The following is a 22,075-nucleotide window of genomic DNA, read 5'->3' as shown; positions in this document are numbered from 1 at the left end:
GATGTTGAACGCGGTCGTGTAGTAGGGCTACGAGAAGTTGGATGTTCCTTCTGCGATACTGCAGAAAGACTTGGCAGGAATGTAGCCACTTCACATGACTACTGGCAGCGATGGTCTCGAGAACGAGCGGTCGAAAGAGGGATGGACTCCGGGCGGCCAGGTGGCACTACCGACAGTGAAGACCATCGAGTTCTGTGTATGGATCTGGTGCAACGTACTGCATCTGCAGCTCCTGTTTTACCAGCAGTCGGCACCACAGTGACACAACGAACTGTTGCAAGTAGGTTACTTCAAGTACAGCTCTGGGCCAGGCTCCCTGTAGCGTGCTTTCCACTGGTCCCAAACTACTGCCATTTGCGACTTCAGTGGTGTCAAGTGAGAGCTCATTGGAGGGCAGGATTGAGGTCTGTTGTGTTTTCTGATGAACGCTGGTTCTGCTTCGGTGCCAGTGATGGCCGTGTCTTGGTGAGAAGTAAGCCAGTTGAGGGCCTGCACCCAACCAGTCTGAGTGTTAGAGACACTGGACGTGCACCTGGAGTTATGGTCTGGGATGAGATTTCGTATGACAGTAGTGGCACTCTTGCGGTTATCCTACGCACCCTGACTGCAAATTTGTACGTGGACTTCTTGTGCTGCCGTTCATGAACAGTATTACAGAGGGTGTATTCCAACAGGCTAACGCGTACTCACGTACCACTGTTTTAACCCAGCATTGATCTACTTTGTCGACATGTTTCCCTGGCCTGCTCGATCACAAGATCTGTTCGCAATCGAGCACATATGGGACATAATCGGACGACAGCTCTAGCGTCATCCACAAGCAGCATTAATCGTCCCTGTATTGACCAACCAAGTACAACAGGCTTGGAACTCTCTCCCACAAACTGAGACCCAGCTCCTGTACAGCACAATCCATGCACTTATGCTTGCTTACATTCAACATTCTGGCGATCACACCTGTTATTAACGTACCAGCATTTACATTTGCAATGGGCTATATCGTGCTTATATTAACCTGTGATCTTGCAATGTTAATCACTTAAAATATTACGTACACACTACATTAATTATGTTTTGGTGTTGCGATTTTTTCCATCAGTGTAGATTGTTCATCATGAGGTTCTGATGAGTGTTTTTGCTGGTACCAAAGCATGTGGCATAAATGGCAGCATCTGTTGACTGCACTGACAGCATGTTTCATATCGCAAAAGGACAGAAAACTTAAGTATCTGAGAAAAAATTCAAACTGATACCTATATCCGTTCCTGAGAAAAGGGGTCCTAATGGAAGGAAAGGCAGACGGACAACAAAGTGATCCTATCAGGGTTTCGTTTTTACCGACTGATGTACGGAATCCCCCCCCTCCCCCCCCCCAAAAAAAACCTGAAGATGAAAATGTAACAGATACCTCTGAATAACAACACCTTTGTAAGCTTGACATATGGAGTCATTCGATAAGATCTTCCAACATATGGATTGTTTCTAAACTCGCCTTAGGACAGGAATAAACGTGTAGATCATACTCCAGTGTGAGAGAGAGTAGCAATTTGCTCTACTGCTAAATAATAAACTAGTCCGTTCACATGCGCATGTACACTGACTGACAAAAACTGCACCACCAAAAAATAATTAATATAAAGTAATGTAATTTTAGGAATACATTTTTTTAGTTAACATAAGTGATTAACATTGCAAGATCACAGGTTAATGTAAGCACGAGATATGCCATTGCAAATGTGAAATGCTGGTACATTAATCACTGGTGTAACCGCCAGAATGTTGAATGCAAGGCTGCCAACGTGAATACATCATATTTAACAGGTACCAGGTGTCAGTTCTTGGGTTGGAGTGCCATGCCTGTTATACTTGGTCGATCAATAAAGGGACACTTATGCTGTTTGTGGATGACGCTGGAGTTGTCGCCTGATGATGTCCCATACGTGATCGAGACTGGAGACAGATTTGGTAATCGAGCAGGCCATGGCAACACGTCGAGACTGTGTAAAGCATGATGAGTTACAACAGTAATATGTGGGCGAACGTTAACCTGTTGGAATGAATGGCAGCTCAGCAGACTGAAACGACAGATTAACGTACAAATTTGCAATCAGGGTGCATGGAAAAACCACGAGACTGTCCTGCTGCCATATGAAATCGCACCCCAGACCATAACTCCAGTTGTAGTTCCACTGTGTCTAGGCTGCAAACTGGTTGGTTGCAGGAGCCAACTGGCCTACTTCTAAGCAACACTCGGTCATTACTGGAACCGATACAGAGCTAACTTCCATCAGAAAACGCAACAGACCTCCACCCAGCCCAACAATGGGCTCTCGCATGATACCACTGAAGTCGCAAATGGCGGTGGTTTGGGGTCAGTGGAATGCATGCTCCAGGGCATGTAGCTTGGAACTGTCCGTGAAGTAAACTTTTTGTAAGAGTTCGTTGTGTCATTGTGGTGCCAACTACTGCTCAAGTTGCAGCTGCAGATCCAGTACGATGCGCCAGAGAGATACTCCATACATGATGGACTTCCCTGTCGGTAGTGCCACATGGCCGTCTGCAGCCTTGCCTTCTTGCGACCGTTCGTTCTCGCGACAACCACTGCCAAGAGTCATGTACAGTGACTACATTCCTGCCTAGTCTTTCTGCGATATCACTGATCCTCTATGACCTGATTCCTTTCCCCCATCTGCTCCTTTTCCTCGAACATAGCCACGTCCTCTGCACCTCCCGCCAACTTGATCCCCCTCATCACGTGGTTGCTCCTCTCCTGTCCAACCTCCGCCCTCTACCGCGCCTTCGCCGTTGTGTCTCCCCTACCCTCCACCTCTACACCCTTCATCTCCTTTCCCAAGGTGGCTTCCATCACCTCCCCTTCCGGATGATGGTCTCTCTCCCTTCATTTATCCCTCCTATCAACTCTGATCCTCACCTCCCCCTTCCTCCCTGTCCTTCTCCAAGTCTCCGTCTCCCCCTTCCATCCTGTTTTTCCCCACCTACCCTCTCTCTGACTCCCTTCTCTCCCCCCGAGTTCTTTGCTTTCAGCCCCACTGCCTTCCCCAATTCTTCTGCGCTGCGTCCGCACTGCCCCCCATTTTTCTATGTCCTCTCCCTCCATCGGCTCCCCCCTCTTCTCATCAGTTCCCTCTTTTTTTCCCCTCATCGATTTGGGTCCTCCCTCCGCCCCCATCTTCTGCCGTGTCGGCTCTATAGTGCTGTTTAAGTTCTAAGCAAAGAAGGGAAAGCAGAAAGGTGGAAGGAGTATATAGAGGGTCAATACAAGGGCGACGTACTTGAGGACAATATTATGGAAATGGAAGAGGATGTAGATGAAGATGAAATGAGAGATACGATACTGCGTGAAGAGTTTTATAGAGCACTGAAATACTGGAGTCGAAACAAGACCCCGAGTGTAGACAACATTCCATTAGAACTACTGACGGCCTTGGGAGAGCCAGTCCTGACAAAACTCTACCATCTACCACCTGGTTAGCAAGATGTATAAGACAGGCGAAATACCCTCAGACTTCAAGAAGAATTTAATAATTCCAATCCCAAAGAAAGCGGGTGTTGACAGATGTGAAAATTACCGAACTATCAGTTTAATAAGTCACAGCTGCAAAATACTAACGCGAATTCTTTACAGATAAATGGAACAATTGGTAGAAGCCGACCTCGGGAAAGATCATTTTGGATTCCGTAGAAATGTTGGAACACGTGAGGCAAAACTGACCTTACGACTTATTTTAGAATAAAGATTAAGGAAAGGCACACCTACGTTTCTAGCATTTGTAGACATAGAGAAATCTTTTGACAATGTTGACTGCAATACTCTCTTTCAAATCCTAAAGGTGGCAGGGGTAAAATACAGGGAGCGAAAGGCTATTTACAATTTGTACAGAAACCAGATGGCAGTTATAACAGTCGAGGGTCATGAAAGGGGAGCAGTGGTTGGGAAGGGAGTGAGACAGGGTTGTAGCCTCTCCCTGATGCTACTCAACCTGTATAATGAGTAAGCAGTAAAGGAAACAAAAGAAAAGTTCGGAGTAGGTATTAAAATCCATGGAGAAGGAACAAAAACTTTGAGGTTCGCCGATGACACTGTTATTCTGTCAGAGACAGAAAAGGACTTGGAAGACTAGTTGAACGGAATGGATAGTGTCTTGAAAGGAGGATATAAGATGAACACCAACAAAAGCAAAACGAGGATAATGGAATGTAGTCGAATTAAGTCGTGTGATGCTGAGGGAATTAGATTAGGAAATGAGACACTTAAAGTAGTAAAGGAGTTTTGATATTTGGGGAGCAAAATAACTGATGATGCTCGAAGCAGAGTGGTTATAAAATGTAGACAGGAAATGGCAAGGTAAGCGTTTCTGAAGAAGAGAAATTTGTTAACATCGAGTAATGATTTAAGTATTAGGATGTCGTTTCTGAGAGTATGTGTATGGAGTGTAGCCATGTATGGAAGTGAAACGTGGACAATAAATAGTTTGGAGAAGAAGAGAATAGAAACTTTCGAAATGTGGTGCTACAGAAGAATGCTGAAGATTAGATGGGTAGATCACATAACTAATGAGGAGGTATTGAATAGAATTGGGGAGAAGATGAGTTTGTGGCACAACTTGACAAGAAGAAGGGACCGGTTGGTAGGACATGTACTGAGGCATCAAGGGATCACAAATTTAACATTGGAGGGCAGCGTGGTGGGTAAAATTCGTAGAGGGAGACCAAGAGATGAATACACTAAGCAGATTCAGAAGGATGTAGGTTGCAGTAAGTACTGGGAGATGAAGAATCTTGCACAGGAGAGAGTAGCATGGTGAGCTGCATCAAACCAGTCTCAGGACTGAAAACCACAACAACAACAACGACTTACCGTGTGCCTTCATCGTCAACGCCATGTTTTTATATTTTAAATTCCCCAACTTTCCGCCATTTCACAGTTTTTGACAATGTCACTATTTTATCACCTGTTTTTATTGTTTGTTTACATTCTCATTATGTTTTTAAACTTTTCTGTAGGTGGTAGAGCGGCCTAGCCTATTACATTGCTGCCAGCGTCAGCGCCTCGGGGGTGGGGAGGGTGGGAGGGAGGGGGGGGGGGAATCGAAATACATAAAGAAAAAAAAGAGATGTTTCTCTAAACGAGGTTTTATCTATTTGGACTTATTTACAACCAATTTAAACGCTTAAAAATGTGCAGTATTTATCAAAACTGCCTTCTGAGGTCCGTTAAGAAGCTATTTGACTCTAATGAGGCAAACTGGGTGCTTCAAGAGGATAATGATTCGAAACTTCACAGCCGTCTCTGTGCAGGGTGGAAACAAGACGATGGGGTGTCCAAGATGGACTGCCCTGTAATGTCTCCGGATGCATATCCGATCGTAAATGTTTGCTCGTATAATAAGATCAAGCTTAAAGGAAAGCCAATATATACTTTGAAGCAGCTGCCATATAAAGTCAGGACGATACGGAGATCGTTACCGAGAGAATAGGCGGAAAATCTTGTGAAAAGCGTGCCAAAAAGTTGCCAAGCTATAATCGATAACGGAGGCGATTGAATTAACCATCATGCAGTTGTGCAGTTATTAATAACTTGTATTTTCATGTAAACAAATATTTATAATAGTGTCTTCTATTTCATTCTTGTTTAACTGACCCACGGAGATAACAGAAGGGAAATTAGGTTCAAAATGGCTCTGAGCACTATGGGACTTAACATCTGTATCTGTGGTCATCAGTCCCCTAGAACTTAGAACTACTTAAACCTAACTAACCTAAGGACATCACACGCATCCATGACCGAGGCAGGATTCGAACCTGCGACCGTAGCGGTCACGCGGTTCCAGACTGAAGCGCCTAGAACCGCACCGCCACACCGGCCGGCAGGGAAATTAGGGCTCGTTCGGAGGCATATAGACAGTCACTTCTTCCTCGTTTATTTGCAAGTGGAACCGGAAATGAAATGACTAGTAGAGGCACAGGGTACTCTCAGCCATGCACCGTACGGTGGCTTACGGAATGTATATGTACACGTAGATGTCGGTGTAGAAAGTAGAATCGACGGGTTCAGCAGCGCCGTACATAACGCCAGGCAGTTTCTCGACGGCCCCAGGAGACTTAGCCAGTGCGGACAGGCATATGTTCGCTCTGCCGTAGAGGATCGCACAGCCACGCCACGTACGTTGAGACAGGAAATGACTAGTTTTCAGCAAGATAAGTATCCACACGCACAGTGCGACAACGTCCGGAGCACGACGGTCTGTCAGCACGGCTACCGTTATTGCGGCTTCCTTGACGCGGGTAGCAGGAAGGGGTGCAGCGACAGTCGTCCGCCAAACGACATAAATGGACACAGGAGTGGCGCCATGTCGTTTTTCAGACAGTCTCGTTTCTGGGTTCAACATCACGACAAACACATCCGTGTGTGCAGGCGTAGAAGACAACTAACAGTTCCAGATTGCATTCGTCGTCATCATATCGGTCCAGTAACTACCTAGATGGTATGTCATGCCGCTGGGTACTGAACGCCGTCTCTTCAAATTCGCTTAGCTAGTAATCTGGACATTAGGCGTTGCATTTCAGACGCCTTAAGGTCGTTGACTGTGCCATATCTTCGTGGTGTCCGTGACGTTATTTTTCAAGAAGATAACGTAACATCGCCTGATGCCCGTGCTGTCCTGATCTACATGGATAGGGAGTTTTCTGCTGTTGCTCTGGGCAGCACGTTCTCCAGTTCTCTCGTCTACTGAAACAATCTGGTCATGGGTTGCCGAGATACTGGCAAGCCGCCACTTCCAGCCAATACGAGGAATGAACTCTGGGTAAAGATGATGCCGCGTGGAATGACGTACCAATATCTGTAATCAAACCTTAGTTCTATTCGATGCCTAGCCGTGATATGGCATTTGCTGCTACTAGACGAGGCATCTGTGTGTATCAATTTTCAAAACCTCATACTCCCCCAGATAACGTCTTTGCTGTTCATCGGGGCTCATTTCGAAGCGGGACTCATCGCTGGAGACAATTCTACTCCAGTCACTAAGATTCCAGGTGGAAAACGTGTCTAGAGACGCCCCAGACACCAGTTGGATAAGAACTTGACTGTCGCCCACCATTTGACCCAAAAACCGAGGACGACGGTCTGGGGTGCCATTTCATTTCATAATAGGATGCCTTTGGTTACCATCCGTGGCTCCCTTACAGCACTGCGGTGTATCGACCATATTTACACCACGTTTTGTAGCCCTTCATGGCAAGCCAACCTAGGCTTCCATTTCAGCAAGATAATGCATGTCCGCACACAACGAGAGTTTCTACAGCGTGTCTTAGTGCTTGCCAAAGCCTACCTTGGCCATCAAGGTGGCCAGCTCTCTCCCCAATTGAGAACCTTTGGAGTGTTATGAGCAGGACCATCCAACCAGCTCGGGATTTTGACGATCTCGCTCCGGGGGACATCCAACAACTCTGCTAAGCTGAACAACAATGTTCAATGTGTGTGAGATGTTATGGGACTTAACTGCTGAGGTCGTCAATCCCTAAGCTTACACACTACTTAACCTAAATTATCCTAAGGACACACACCCATGCCGAGGGAGGACTCGAACCTCTGCCGGGATCAGCCGCACAGTCCATGACTGCAGCGCCTGAGACCGCTCGGCTAATCCCGCGCGGCACTGAATAACAGCTTGCATAAAATCCAGAGATGGACCAATGCCTTACTGACTTGATCAATTTGTGAAGCTCTTTCTCTTGTATATATCATATAATTTTTCTAAAATTGTAACAATTTATCTGTACATGTTCATGGATCTACTGATTTCCGCCCCATGCCTTTGTGGTACGTCGTTCTTTCCGCCGTAGAGCGTATACTGTATATGCACTATACGTAAAACTTAGTTATTTGCTGTCTTTCCTGACGTTGCAATAGCAGTGGCAGGTATTATAATTTGCCATCAGCTCGAACAACTTCTAGCAGCATTACTTAGATTTCAGTTAGCCACCAGCAAGTGAGCTACACTTTTTGCTTAAGATAGGAACGTGCTTCATCAAATGATCGCTAATCTTTGGAATACTGAACAAGATACATGAAGACTGACACATCGTAGCAGTAGCTCCCAAAATTTCGGTTATCGACAGTTATTGAAACTAGATCAAAGTTGATAAAAAAACTGGAGTTGAGTCAAGTTCATTCACCGTCACAACAACATGTGTACGGGTTTGTATTCGCATGTTTGAAGCACATGCTAATCTGGTGTGTCATCGTGTCTACATTAGAGAAACATTTCGCTCATTACCTGCTCTTCACTGCAATACTTTGGCTTTTAGTTTGTAATTTTACTTTACGAGGTCTGTATTCCATGACACGTATGGTCCACATATTGTTTGATTTGAACAGCTTTGAAACCTTCTCACAAGAGGTCATTTCAAAAGTTACTACAACATCAGAAAAATCTGTATTGAAAGTAATTAACAATTAATCGTACTTGATTTGTTCCAGAATATTTACAGCGCGCAGGTCTTATTGCATCTAACTGAAGTCTCACTGTCTTTCTCGTGAAGGCCATTTCCAACATATTTTTAAAAGTTTCTTCGTCGAATTGATTACATGTAGTAAAAGAAATAACAATTGGAATTCTGTAACAAAAGCCCAAAAGTGTTGATTAAAAACTTGGCTTTATAGTGCCGACGAACCAATCTGTATCGTCTATGCGCGGAAAGAAAATTCCCCGTGATGACATTAACACACTAACCCTAGCCTCCAATGTTCTATTTGGAAGTGTGCGCACACTGTGGTACAAGATCGTAAATCGCACTATTCCGAAAAACTCAAAACTCTATTCAATTCATCTACTCCAATCAAGTGACCGCGACATGTGTATGGAAAGGTCACAATTGGACATCGCTCTGCGTACCGAAAATTTTATATCATTTGGGACACTGCAAGAGACATGCTGCAATTTATAAACAGAGTTGCTATGAATCACATCACAGTGTCAGACTCCATCATACCGCCTAGAAACCCCTACCCCTAAGCAAAGAAGAATGCTATGACCTCGAATATGGGAAACACAATTCATCCAATATTGTCCCTAAAAACGTCTGATAAATTGGATTTCTTGGAATATTTGTGGAATGAAAAATGCAAGGAACAAACATGGAAGAAATGTCGGGAAACCTTTGCAAATTTCCTGAAAATACTACTGCAAAAAGCGTATGGTTTTATGAAACTACAGGGTGTCCGAAAAGACTTTCCCTGATTACATAAATTGATAACTCAGGCTAGAAGTAAGATACAAATATGAAACTTGTGTCGAATTGTTTACAACTATCAAAGTTTTTGTTCTGTTTTATGTTCGCAGTACGTAAGTAGTGGATGAGGTACGGTGCCCAAGAAGCCATGTTAACCAATCAGGAGAAGGCACAGTGTGTCCCGTGGTAACATGAGACACGATCACCAACCACAGTGCAGAGACACTTCCAGACAACATTTGGAAGGAATCCACCTGATGTCAAGAGCATTAAAGCCTAGTATGAGAAGTCCAAGAACCAAGAACCTCAGCAGACAGGGTGGAAGCGGTAAGGCGGTCTTCTCTGCGAAGTCCGAAGAAATCGGTGCGCAGCCGGCGGAAGTGGCCGAGCGGTTATAGGTGCTTCAGTCTGGAACCGCGCGACCGCTACCCTCGCAGGTTCGAATCCTGCCTCGGGCATGGATGTGTGTGATGTCCTTAGGTTAGTTAGGTTTAAGTAGTTCTGAGTTCTGGGGGACTGACGACCCCTGCTGTTAAGTCCCATAGTGCTGAGAGCCATTTGAACCATTGAACCCCTCTAGACTTCTTTTTATGGGGTTATGTCAAGGACGAGGTCTACCGAACACGTGTACCAGATCATGAAACCCTGCGGCAACGGATAACCACAGTCGTTGAATCGATCTCTCCAGTGATGTTGGCTAATGTGTGGACGGAAATTGAATATCGCCTAGATGTGCTACGTGCTACCAAGGGTGCTCATGTGGAAGTTTACTGATGTGTGAAAAAAACTTTGATAGTTTGTAAACAATTAGACACCAGTTTCATATTTGTATCTTACTTTTAGCCTGAGTTATCAATTTATGTAATCAGGGAAAGACTTTTCGGACACCCTGTATAATTCCCTTGTTTTCTCTTGTGTTCAAATGGTTCAGATGGCTCTGAGCACTATGGGACTTTGCAGTCCTAATGCTTAATTTGATTTCCTGGGTTCAAATGGTTCAAATGGTTCAAATGGCTCTGAGCACTATGGGGCTTAACATCTGAGGTCATCAGTCCCCTAGAACTTAGAACTACTTAAACCTAACTAAGCTAAGAACATCACACACATCCATGCCCGAGGCAGGATTCGAACCTGCGACCGTAGCGGTCGTGCGGTTCCAGACTGTAGCGCCTAGAACCGCTCGGCCACTCCTTCTCATTTGTGTTTTCCTTTCTTTTCATTTAAGGGGAGTTGGAACGCTCTATCCCGACAGTGTTAAATTTAGTGACTTGGATTCCCTGTATGTCAGAAACCACTGTAGCCATTGACATGAAACTTTTACAGGACATTAAACTGTATGTTCTGAGTCTACTGAACTATAATAATTGCATTTGAGCCACTGATTTTAAAAATACAATTTTTTAATTACACGGTTGAAATTTTGTGTACTTTTTTGTACGTTATCCTAAATAATTTTAATTATACAGAACATTATGTCTTATTTTAGTTCAGTAAACACAGGATATGTATGTTACTATTCCCAGAAAATTTGAATACTCTTCTCGAAGTGGTTTCTGAGATTTGGGAAAAATGCAACAGAAAATATGAATTCTCAGGAACGGCTACTAAAGTTTCAAAAGACTGTAACTCCCTTAATACATGCTCAATTTTTTTATTTTTAGTCACTCAGAAGGACCTTGCACCATACTGTATATCATCCTCTTGATCTTTTTCCAAGTTTTTTCTTCTTTCTTGACTGCTTAGTGGCCAACTGTGCAGCATACTCTGCTTTATCAATGCGAACCTTGTCCATCCGTTAAGTTCTCTGATGCAGTTTACTCTAGGATTAATTCCCATATGCTGTAGCACATTCACCCTACCAATGTTGCAATCGTTCCAAGCAATAACAGTATCACTGGCCCCCCCACCCACTTTAGTATCTTCATTCCAACAAAAACATTGTTTGGTAAGCGAGTCCATATAAGATTATTGAAGGAGTCATTGGGATTTTGAGCCTGACCATGTAGACACTTCTTCAGTAATTTAGGATTTGCCAGGTCTCTGTAAATAGGTTTTATGATATCCATGACTGCTTATGGGATGGAATGTTTTTGGCTGTATGAACTGTTTGAGAGCCGAGCGGTCTAAGGCGCTGCAGTCATGGACTGTGCGGCTGGTCCCGGCGGAGGTTCGAGTCCTCCCTCGGGCATTGGTGTGTGTGTTTGTCCTTAGGATAATTTAGGTTAAGTAGTGTGTAAGCTTAAGGACTGATGACCTTAACAGTTAAGTCCCATAAGTTATCACACACATTTGAACATTTTTTTGAACTTTTTGAGTACTGGGCATAGCGGTAATTGCAGCATGAATCAGATCCAGGAGAGCAAAGGTGGTGTACTGGTTTTTCAGCAGTTGACAGTTTGTGAAAGAAGGTAGCCCATACTACCTGCATCATTTTCAACAAATCCTCAGAATTAATTCTAATGGCCATCCCATAATACTGCTGTGGTTCACCAATCATTTTGTCTGTCAGCCTGCCTCTTATAAGGGGAGCACTTCGACATACAACGCGTGTTTATACTATGAAACGATACGATACTGTTTTCGACAGTGCTACCAATACAAACACGTAATTTTACCTTAATAACACAGAAGTCCACAGTCTTCTATATAAAAAATTACTGATGTAATTAGATCTTGAAGTAATGCACGAAAAAATTTTAACATTTTCAACCGGTGTAGAGTATATTAAAAAAATAAAATAAAATACTTCCCATGCGTGTTTATAAGTGATACATATATCATATACTTATTTTTCTGTGCTCCACGTGCTGAGATTTTTTCGTTATGTAACACTCATTGGAAGAGCACTGACAGAAAACCAGACTTAGGCAGCTTGTCTCAAGAGTGGTCTGGACTTCCTTGGTGTGATGCACATTCCAATACATGTCTGCTTGTGTACTGGGAATAGGCGGCTTGTCTAATAAATGACACTGCATAAGAGTGGACACGTAGAACAGCTGGAAGAAACTTTAATTTCCTTTCTGTAAGGTACATTTTATTTCCAAGCAGGATGTCACCTCTGGAGGAAAACATTTACTTCGAGTGGCAGCGAGAATGTCTGTTGCCAGGTTATACTATTTAGTATTTACTGTTTCCGTGTGAAGTGTAAGATTTGGAAGACGATTATCTTGTTATCCACAGAAAATCATTTTCGACGAAGTGATTCGATAACGATTACTATTTTTGTACAGCGCCCAGTGAATATTTTATTTTTCTGTCTGTCAACCAAGTAACACCTCAAGCGTTAAACTCTTGTGACTGACTATCGGTTCGTCCATCTGCTGCTATTTGTGTTTTGCCCTTCGTTCTTTATTGCGCTTTAAGAAGAATTGTACGTCAAGAAATCCATTTATAAATATGTATTACGTAGAAATGTACTTTCTGCTTTGCTACAATATGTGATCAAAAGTATCCGGACACTTGGCTGAAAATGACTTACAAGTTCGTGGCACTGTCCATCGGTAATGCTGGAATTCAATATGGCTTTGGCCCACCCTTAGCCTTGCTAACCGCTTTGCACTCTCAGGGGCATACGTTCAAGCAGGTGCTGGAAGGTTTCTTGGGGAATAGTAGCCTATTCTTCATGGAGTACTCCGGATTGATGTCGGCTGGTGCGGCATGGCGCGAAGTCGGCGTTCCAAAACATCCCAAAAGTATTCTATAGGATTCAGGTCAGGCCTCTGTGCAGGTCAGTCCATTACAGGGATGTTTTTGTCGTGTAACCACTCCGCCATAGGCCGTGCATTATGAACTGGTGCTCGATCGTATTGAAAGATGCAATCGCCATCCCCGAATTGTTCTTCAACAGTGGGAAGCAAGAAGGTGCTTAAAACATCAATATAGGCCTGTACTGTGATAGCGCCACGCAAAACAACAAGGGTTTGAAGCCCCCCCCCCCCCCATGAAAAACACGACCACACCATAACATCACCGCCTCCGAATTTTACTGTTGGCACTACACACGCTGGCAGATGACGTTCACCGCGCATTCGCCATACCCACACCCTGTCATCGGATTTCCACATTGCATACTATAATTCGTCATTACACACAACGTTTTCTCACTGTTCAATCGTCCAATGTTTACGCTTGTTACACCAAGCGAGGCATCGTTTAGCATTTACCGGCGTGACGTGTGGCTTATGAGCAACCGCTCGACCATGAAATCCAAATTTTCTCACCTCCCGCCTAACTGTCATGGTACTTGCAGTGGATCCTGATGCAGTTTGGAATTCCTATATGATGATCTGGGTAGATGTCTGCCTATTACACATTACGACCGTCTTCAACTGTCGGCGGTGTCTGTCAGTCAACAGACGAGGTCAGCCTGTACGCTTTTGTGCTGTACGTGTCCCTTCACGTTTCCACTTCACCATAACATCGGAAACAATGGACCTAGGGATGTTTAGGAGTGTGTAAATATCGCGTACAGACGTATGACACAAGTGACACCCAATCACCTGACCACGTTCGAAGTGCATGATTTCCGCGGAGCGCCCCATTCTGCTCTCTCACGATGTCTAATGACTACTGAGGTCGCTGATATGGAGTGCGTTGCAGTAGGTGGCAGAATAATGCACCTAATATGAAAAACTTATGTTTCTGGGGGTGTCTGGATACTTTTGATCACATACTGTATATACCATGAAGGTTCAGCTCTCAAAAAGGAACTCTCGTCACGACACATTGACTCTGAGGAACGTTTCCAATTTCATTTCATACTATTTGTTTCGTGATTTAGTTCTTTATTGCTGTAAAGGTGAGAAGATTATGATCACCATTTCTCGGCATATGACATTTTCGTTTCAGTTTAACTAAAGCAGTGAAACTCGCCGGTGAAGACCCCATTGGAGATAGCAAGGAAGGGCTGTGAAGCGAGAAGGGAGGCCAAAAGAAATCATGGGACATGTGATTAATATGTTAGGAAATGGCTGATAAATTTTGATAGCCGCAGATAATTTGCTTCGAATCACTGCTCAGTCAGAAATATGGTATCCAAAGACATCCATAAAATGGTGTTGCTACTTCTATATTGAGCAGTTCCCTAACATTTCTCGCGAAGACCTGCATAGATCCACTCACAGACCCTCCTCCTCTCTTTTCCCCAACGGAGAAAGCACCCAGGTCCTCCAAGTGGGAGGCAATCAGACATACTAACCATACTAACCACACAGTCACAATGTTGGCCTTCCCGTCTTACAATGAGGTGACGGAAGTCGCGGGCTACCTCCTAATATCACGTTGGACCTCCTTTCTCCCGGCGCAGTGCAGCAATTCGACGTGACATAATCTCAACAAGTCGTTGGAAGTCCCTTGCAGAAATATTGTGTCATGCCGTCCAAGAGTGCGAAAGTGTTGCTCATGCAGCATTTCACCACGCCCGGGTTCCCGGGTTCGATTCCCGACGGGGTCAGGGATTTTCTCTGCCTCGAGAAGACTGGGTGTTGTGTGCTGTCCTTAGGCTAGTTATGTTTAAGCAGTTCTAAGTTCTAGGGGACTAATGACCATAGATATTAAGTCCCATAGTGCTCAGAGCCATTCGAACCATTCGATGCAGCATTACGGGCACGAAATGATCTCTCGGTTATGTCCCATAAATGTGAGATGGGATTCGTGTTGGCGATCTGGGTGCCAAACCGTTCACACGAATTGTCTAGAAAGTTGTTCAAACCAATCGCAAACAATTGTGGCCAGATAACGTGGTGCATTGTCATCCATAAAAATTCCATCGTTGTTTGAGAACATGACGTCCAGGAATGGCTGTAAATGGTCTCCCAGTAGCCGAATATCCAGAGGACCCAGCCCGTACTTTGTAAACACAGCGCACACCATTACATAGCCACCACCAACCTGCGGAGTCCTTGTTGTCAAATCCATGGCTACATGGGGTCTTTGCCGCAGTCGAGCCCTACCATAAGCTCTTACCAACTGAAATCGGGACCTCTCTGACCAGGCCACGGTTTCGCAGTCGTCTAGGTTCCAACCGACATGGTCACGAGCCCAGGAGAGGCGCTGCAGGCGATGTCGTACTGTTAGCAAAGGCACTCGCGTCAGTCGTCTGCTTCCATAGGCCATTAACGCCATATATCGCCTCACTGTCCTAACGGATGCGTTCGTCGTACGTCCCACATTGATTTCTACGGTCATTTCACGTAGTGTTGCTTGTTTGCTAGCACTGACAACTCTACGCAAACGTCTCTGCTCTCGGTCCTTAAGTCAGGGTCCCCAGCCACTGCGCTGTCCGTGTTGAGAGGTAATGGTTAAAATTTGGCATTCTCACCACACTCTTGACACTGTAGATGACGGAATATTGAATTCTCTAACGATTTCCGAAATGGAATGTCCCATTCGGCTAGCTTCAACTACCATTTCGAGTTAATTTTCTGTTAACTAACGTCGTGCTGCCATAATCACGTTATAAACCTCTTCACATGAACCACCTGAGTACAAATGACAGCTCCGCCAATGCACTTCTTTTTCATGTCTTGTGTACGCAGTGCTACCGCCATCTGTATATACCCACACCGCTATTCCATAACTTTCGTCACTTCAGTGTAATGGCGGCATATGCAATTTATTGTTTACCGCTGTATGCCGTTTCGTCATGCTGGATCAGATTTCTCTTACATCTCGTGAAAATTGCAACACGCAGATAAAATGAGGAGAGCGGAACCTAATTCAGAGCGTCTGTAGAACAGTGCAGAAATAAGTGACTGAGCATGCAGAAATATGGAGCACATGTAGTCCAAGCTGTGACTGGAGAAGTCAGTGTTACTCAAGGTGAGCCGCTTAAGAACTGTCAGAAGCTGAAATGCGAAAACAATTATCAGCGTATCTTATCTACTGCAACAGGGGCAATATCAGAATCTGAGAAAACTGAAATAGTATGTAATGACTGATTTGCGGGAATGGGTTTGTCAAACTGTGAGGACATGATTGTACTCGGCTTGTTACTATGACAGTGTTACACGTCACCAGTGAGTGAACGGAGTAGAGCCATAGGATGTGATGAACTGTTTCTGCAGTACGCAACATGACCACAAACCAGATGCCTACCATCTTATCTGCATGAGAATAACAAATCATACAGCACTGTCCATGGTTTTACGTCGAAACTAGAGCATTGCAATAGCTGGTGACCCGTCTTTGTCAATCGTTCCTTGCTACCTTCTATGGGCTACATTGTTGGTGCGATGTCACTTGGGTGGTGACTGGCATAATTATTTAGTTTTCACATGGCCGTGCTTCAAGTTCTCCTGTTGGCCAAGTCTTAGTCGCTATTTGTGGTGACCTCAGTGTAGCTGCCCTCATCGGTTAACGCCACTGCACACGAAATCCTGGTCTGCGTAGTCTACGCATGCAGTTTGCAGGCTTATATGGCACACATTGAGGGCCATCAGAGCAGAAACCGCTTCATCTTTTAGGTTTTTCATCTCCAGGTAGTGTACTCTGAAAGGCGATATGACATGCCATGTTTGAGCAAAACAATTCTCAGCCAAATATGGCGAGTAATGCACAAGTCTTCTTCGAAGAGAGAAAAATATCATGTTGTTGTTGTTGCTGTGGTCTTCAGTCCTCAGACTGGTTTGATGCAGCTCTCCATGCTACTCTATCCTGTGCTAGCTTCTTCCAGTACCTACTGCAGCCTACATCCTTCTGAATCTGCTTAGTGTATTCATCTCTTGGTCTCCCTCCACGATTTTTACTCTCCACGCTGCCCTCCAGTACTAAATTGGTGATCCCTTGATGCCTCAGAACATGTCCTACCAACCGATCCCTTCTTCTAGTCAAGTAGTGCCGCAAACTCATCTTCTCCCCAATTCTATTCAATACCTCCTCATTAGTTATGTGATCTACCCATCTAATCTTCAGCATTCTTCTGATGCACCACATTGCGAAAGCTCCTATTCTCTTCTTGTCTAAACTATTTATCGTCCACGTTTCACTTCCATACATGGCTACACTCCATACACATACTTTCAGACACGACTTGCTAACACTTAAATCAATACTCGATGTTAACAAATTTCTCGCCCACAGAAATGCTTTCCTTGCCATTGCCAGTCTACATTTTATATCCTCTCTACTTCGACCGTCATCAGTTATTTTGCTCCCCAAACAGCAAAACTCCTTTACTACTTTAAGTGTCTCATTTCCTAATCTAATTCCCTCAGCGTCACCCGACTTCATTCGACTACATTCCATTATCCTCGTTTTGCTTTTGTTGATGTTCATCTTATATCCTCCTTTCAAGACACTGTCCATTCCGTTCAACTGCTCTTCCAAGTCCTTTGCTGTCTCTGACAGAATTACAATGTCATCGGCGAACCTCAAAGTTTTTATTTCTTCTCCATGGATTTTAATACCTACGCCGAATTTTTCTTTTGTTTCCTTCACTGCTTGCTCAATATAGAGATTGAATAACATCGGGGAGAGGCTACAACCCTGTCTCACTCCCTTCCCAACCACTGCTTCCCTTTGATGTCCCTCGACTCTTGTAACTGCCATCTGGTTTCTGTACAAATTTTAAATAGCTTTTCGCTCCCTGTATTTTACCCCTGCCACCTTCAGAATTTGAAAGAGAGTATGCCAGTCAACAATGTCAAAAGCTTTCTCTAAGTCTACAAATGCTAGAAACGTAGGTTTGCCTTTCCTTAATCTAGCTTCTAAGATAAGTTGTAGGGTCAGTATTGCCTCACATGTTCCTATATTTCTACGGAATCCAAACTGATCTTCCCCGAGGTCGGCTTCTACTAGTTTTTCCATTCGTCTGTAAAGAATTCGCGTTAGTATTTTGCAGCTGTGACTTATTAAACTGATAGTTCGGTAATTTCCACATCTGTCAACACCTGCTTTCTTTGGGATTGGAGTTATTATATTCTTCTTGAAGTCTGAGGGAATTTCGCCTGTCTCATACATCTTGCTCACCAAATGGTAGAGTTTGGTCAGGACTGGATCTACCAAGGCTGTCAGTAGTTCTAACGGAATGGAAGGTCCTGGGGCCTTGTTTCGACTTAAGTCTTTCAGTGCTCTGTCAAACTCGTCACGCAGTATCATATCTCCCATTTCATCTTCATCTACATCCTCGTCCATTTCCATAATATTGTCCTCAAGGACATCGCCACTGTGTAGACCCTCTATATACTCCTTCCACCTTTCTGCTTTCCCTTCTTTGCTTAGAACTGGGTTTCCATCTGAGCTCTTGATATTCATAAAAGTGGTTCTCTTTTCTCCAAAGGTCTCTTTACTTTTCCTGTAGGCAGTATCTATCTTACCCCTAGTGAGATAAGCCTCTACATCCTTACATTTGTCCTCTAGCCATCCCTGCTTAGCCATTTTGCATTTCCCGTCGATCTCATTTTTGAGACGTTTGTATTCCTTTTTGAATGATTCACTTACTGCATTTTTGTATTTTCTCATTTCATCAATTAAATTCAGTATCTCTTCTGTTAGCCAAGGATTTCTACTGGCCCTCGTCTTTTTAGCTACTTGATCTTCTGCTGCCTTCACCATTTCATTCCTCAAAGCTACCCATTCTTCTTCTACTGTATTTATTTCCCCAATTCTGTCAATTGTTCCCTTATGCTCTCCCTGAAACTCTGTACAACCTCTGGTTTAGTCAGTTTATCCAGGTCCCATCTGAAACCATTTAGTATCTCCAGGGTTCTTCCATGTATACAACCTTCCTTCATGATTCTTGAACCAAGTGTTAGCTATGATTAAGTTATGCTATGTGCAAAATTCTACCAGACGGCTTCCTCTTTCGTTCCTTAGCCCCAATCCATATTCACCTACTACTTTTCCTTCTCTTCCTTTTCCTACTGTCGAATTCCAGTCACGTATGACTATTAAATTTTCGTCTCCCTTCACTACCTGAATAATTTCTTTTATCTCATCATACATTTCATCAATTTCTTCATCATCTGCAGAGCTAGTTGGCATATAAACTTGTACTACTGTAGTAGGCGTGGGCTTCGTGTCTATCTTGGCCACAATAATGCGTTCACTATGCTGTTTGTAATAGCTTACCCGCACTCCTATTTTTTTATTCATTATTAAACCTACTCCTGCATTACCCCTATTTGATTTTGTATTTATAACCCTGTATTCACCTGACCAAAAGTCTAGTTCCTCCTGCCACCGAACTTCACTAATTCCCACTATATCTAACTTTAATCTATCCATTTCCCTTTTTAAATTTTCTAACCTACCTGTCCGATTAAGGGATCTGACATTCCACGCTCCGATCCGTAGAACGCCGGTTTTCTTTCTCCTGATAACGACGACCTCATGAGTAGTCCCCGCCCAGAGATCCGAATGGGGGACTATTTTACCTCCGGAATATTTTACCCAAGAGGACACCATCATCATTTAATCATATAGTAAAGGTGCATGCCCTCGGGAAAAATTACGGCTGTATTTTCCCGTTGCTTTCAGCCGTTCGTAGTACCAGCACAGCAAGGCTGTTTTGGTTAGTGTTACAAGGCCAGATCAGTCAATCATCCAGACTGGTGCCCCTGCAACTACTGAAAAGGCTGCTGCCTCTCTTCAGGAACCACACGTTTGTCTGGCCTCTCAACAGATACCCCTCCGTTGTGGTTGCACCTACGGTACCGCTATCTGTGTCGTTGAGGCACGCAAGCGTCCCCACCAACGGCAAGGTCCATGGTTCATGGGGGGGAGGGGTGGGGGGGAACGTCATAGTTTCCCGGATTTGAAAGTTCACCTGAAATGTCGCTCAGTTCGCTTTTCCCGGTCGGAAACTTGTTTTTCACAGTGATCCAGCAACAAACACTAATGAAATGTGGACTCGCATACAAGTCGCCCTGATGTATAGAGGCCCTGATAGTCGCACATGGGTTCTTCAAACCATACTGAATTCTCGAAGACTGAGATCGTGCACAGTCCCATTATCTTAGTAATTTGCATGTTTTCACGTACGGAATCTGTGGAGTAAATTTCATTTTAGCCATATGTACACTTCTTGGCGCAACAATACTCTCAGATGTGCTTTGAGTACTTTACCAATAGCTTACTACAAATCATTTCTTCATGAGAAATCATTGGTTATTTGGTTTGTAAGTCGCGCTGTCACTGGACGTGCGTATGTTGTATACTGTCTGTTTCAGAAGTCTGGGCTTTTATCAATAATGGGCTATTCTACCCATTCCACAACGTATCAATCGCAAGGAAGAGCTGGTGAAATTATTTTAATATTTTCTGCTTATTAACTCTAGTTAGAGGTAAAATATTTAAAAACTTAGAAGAAAAGAAAGTCTCACAATATCAGCCACTGACCCCATCTGTTAATACACACCCTCGTCATGTCCATGGTAGAGGATGTATTATGTATTGGTTATGTGCTGTCTATGCTGTTTAAATCGCTGATAGAACTCTTATGAGGTTTTGTACGCTTCGGTATTTGAATCGAACTAATGGGAACAATAATGGACGTTACAGGGAAAGTGTGTATGTAGAGGAATTATTCCAGCAGCTACATCCACTAATTATTCACAAAGTTTAGGGATTATATCTGGCTAATGAGTATCCCGCTGTGAGTCATTCTAAAATCGAGTTAGGTCAATTAGTGCGATGAGACTATTGAAACGCTCATAGTTTAAAAGTCTCAGATTACGTACATACGTACCTAACGTGCCCTTTATGTAGTCTGTTGCGGAAGAGAGAGACTGTAATTTGCATCATTCGATGTCCCCAGGGAACAATGGCGTTAACCACACACCAAATGGCGCATCGACGAACCTGCGTCACTTCCGCTGTTCCGAACCACTGGGCTGTGGCCGGCGTGATCCTATCTCTGCTATGGACACTGAGGGATAAATCCGGGAAAAGTGAAGCAGGACGCGTCACAGCAATCTCTTATCACAGAATACAGGCTCCTCGCGGTCGTTCGGGATAACACTCTCTGGGTCGTGACTGATCTTCACGTGATATGACAGAGAACGGGCAGAGCACACATTTGAGTTTGAATTTGTATATCCATCTCATATCCATCCGAAGGCTTTTCGTATTCTAGGCCACTCTAAAGAGCCTTGGAAGACAAATATTGCAGCTTTGATACATATGTCGTCTTGGTTTCTGTTAGTTCAAATGCTCAGCTTGCAATAGTTCCGAACACACAAGTGAATATATTGGTATCTCAAAATGACTACAAAAGTCAAAGATCTTTTGCTCAATAAGACTGATGGTGTCATATGCTGCCAGCAAAATTTATAGCTTTCGGCTGTCTTACAATGACAATTAACAGCAAATATGATACATGGTTTTCTTCTAGAAATATATGAGTCTGATCTGCAGACACAGTGTGGTACTTTGCGTCAGAAAACAGCGTAACAAATACTGGAAATTACAGTTATTAACATCATTATAGTTGAAACTTCCTGGTTGATTAAAGCTGTTTGCCGGACCGAGACTCGAACTCGGGACCTTTGCTTTTCGCGAGCAGTGCTCTACCAACTGAGCTACCCAAGCACGACTCACGCCCCGTAATCACAGCCTTACTTCTGCCAGTACCGCGTCTCCTACCTTCCAGACTTCACAGAAGCTCTCCTGCGAACCTTGCAGAGCTAGCACTCCTGCAAGAAAGGATATTGCGGAGACATGGTTTAGCCACAGCCTGGGGGATGTTTCCAGAATGAGATTTTCACTCTGCAGCGGAGTGTGCGCTGATACGTTTTAATCTGCCAGGAAGTTTCATATCGCGGGAGTTTTGTGTTTCTGTGTCCATCTGCACGCCTGACGCTAGGAAAGGCTTTGCTGTGTT

General features: G+C 44.0%; 1 non-coding gene across 1 annotated transcript; it reads right to left on the bottom strand.

Moving 5' to 3' along the window:
• Positions 1-21,710: 21,710 nt before the first annotated feature.
• Trnas-cga (transfer RNA serine (anticodon CGA)) lies at positions 21,711-21,784 on the bottom strand. The gene has a single exon. It is a non-coding gene; the product is annotated as a tRNA-Ser (tRNA).
• Positions 21,785-22,075: the final 291 nt, after the last annotated feature.

Source organism: Schistocerca cancellata, chromosome 4 (assembly GCF_023864275.1).
Source record: "Schistocerca cancellata isolate TAMUIC-IGC-003103 chromosome 4, iqSchCanc2.1, whole genome shotgun sequence".
Classification (NCBI taxonomy): Eukaryota; Metazoa; Arthropoda; class Insecta; order Orthoptera; family Acrididae; genus Schistocerca; species Schistocerca cancellata.
The sequence above is the reverse complement of the archived record's forward strand: the minus strand, read 5'-3'. Positions and strand labels throughout refer to the sequence as shown.